The following is a 2,100-nucleotide window of genomic DNA, read 5'->3' as shown; positions in this document are numbered from 1 at the left end:
ACAAAAAAAAAAAAAAAAAAAAAAAAAAAAAAAGAATTGGAGTCTGATTCTCTACCTTCTGGAGCTTGGGTATGGTCTTGACCATCATACTATAATGATACGTAATTTAGTCTGCAGAAGAATGATGTAGAACAGAGGAGAGCAATGCTGTCCTGAAAGCAGCCAGCTCTGCAGGCTCAGAAATGAGCCATCTTGCACCTTCCAGGTTATTCTGGTTTCTATTGAAACTAACCACCTGACCAACAGCCCAGAGCTCAAGTAAGACCAGCAGAATCATCCAGACTATAAACCAGCAAAATTAGAAGAAAAAAAGTATCATTTAAACCGGGCGTGGTGGCACACACCTATAATCCCAGCACTCAGGGGGCTGAGGCAGGAGGGTCACTGTGAGTTCGAGATCAGCCTGGGATACACAGTGAGTTCAAGGTCAGTCTCAACTACATAGTGAAACTCTGTTTCAAAAAACCAAAAAATGCCAGGGGTGGTGGCGCACACCTGTAATCCCAGCACTTGGGAGGCTGAGGCAGGAGGATTACTGTGAGTTCAAAACCAGCCTTGACTACATAGTGAGTTCCATGTCAGTCTCAACTACATAGTGAGACCCTGTCTCAAAAAACCAAACCAAACCAAAACAAAACAAAAAACAAGAACCCCTTATTAAACCTTTGAGCCAGGGATTTAGCTCAGTGGTGTTGCCACCTGCCTCACAAGTGCAAGGTCTGGAGTTTGATCCCTGGCACCAAAACAACAAAAACAAAAAACTTCTGAAGCTTTTTTTGTTTGTTTGTTTTTCCTCCTTGTACTGGGGATTGAACTTGCAAAGAAGGCACCAGAACCACTGAGCTAAATCCCTAGCCTTCTGAAGCCTTGCACCAGACTGTAATGAAAGAAAAGTCATTTTTTGAATTGGTACTTACGATGCCTCAGGCCGTTCCTTTCATCATGCAGCCATTAATGTGAATGACGCACACTGCGTTGTATGAAAAGTCTTAGTGCCTTTTCTGTGTCTCTCCTCCCTGCTCTTCCACTGACCCATGTTCAAGAATTTTTGGGACAAGAAATGGACCCCAGTTTTTTCTTAAATTACACATACTATTTTTAGCTCTATGCTAATCCAGTTGATATTTGACATTTGGATTTATAAAACTTCTTTTAAAAATTTAGAGAAATTAGCCTTCTGTGTATATGTTAAATTAGTTGTTTATTGCTGTTTTAAAAGCTACCTCAAGGGCCGGGGATTTAGCTCAGTGGTTCCACCACCCAGCTTGCAAGCACAAGGGCCTGAGTTCGAATCCTAATACCAAAAGAAAGTGACCTCAAGCTTAGTAGTTTGTAACAATAAATGTCTCTTTTTTTGTTTTGTTTTGTTTTGTTTTGTTTTTTGAGACAGAGTCTCACTATGTAGTTGAGACTGATCTGGAACTCACTATGTAGTCCAGGCTGGTCTCGAACTCACAGCGATCCTCCTGCCTCAGCCTCCCAAGTGCTGGGATTACAGGCGTGAGCCACCACGCCCGGCCAATAAATGTATCTTATACAGCTTTTTTCCCCAATGGAAATAAATATCATTAAAGGTACAAATTTTTCTTAAGCATTTAGACTCAATTTATGAAACTTAACAAAAATTTTTTTTTGAGACAGGGTCTCACTATGTAGTTGAGAGTGACCTGGAACTCACTATGTATCCCAGGCTGGTCTCAAACTCATAGTGATCCAACTGCCTCAGCCTCCCGAGTGCTGGGATTACAGGTGTGCACCACGACGCCTGGCTCTTACAATTTTTATAAACACTTGTAAGTGGGATTTTGGAATTTGCTTATCTAAATTCCCTTAAACCTTTAAAGTCACATTAAAAAAAAAATATATATATATACATTTTTTTTGGTGGCCAGGATTGAACTCAGGATCTTGAGTTTGCAAGGCAGGCAGTTGCACCACTGAACTAAATCCCTGGCCCTACATTTTAAAATTTAATATATTCATTTTCATTTTCAAAAAGCTCATGTGTGTGATTACAAAAACCATTAGGTATTTTCCTTAAATAACTCATATATCTAACAAACTACATATGAGCAATCTTTAAAAATTCTTATTAGTACA

This window comes from Fukomys damarensis, unplaced genomic scaffold (genome assembly GCF_012274545.1).
Source record: "Fukomys damarensis isolate Sample0158 unplaced genomic scaffold, DMR_v1.0_HiC HiC_scaffold_29, whole genome shotgun sequence".
Taxonomy (NCBI): Eukaryota; Metazoa; Chordata; class Mammalia; order Rodentia; family Bathyergidae; genus Fukomys; species Fukomys damarensis.
The sequence above is the reverse complement of the archived record's forward strand: the minus strand, read 5'-3'. Positions refer to the sequence as shown.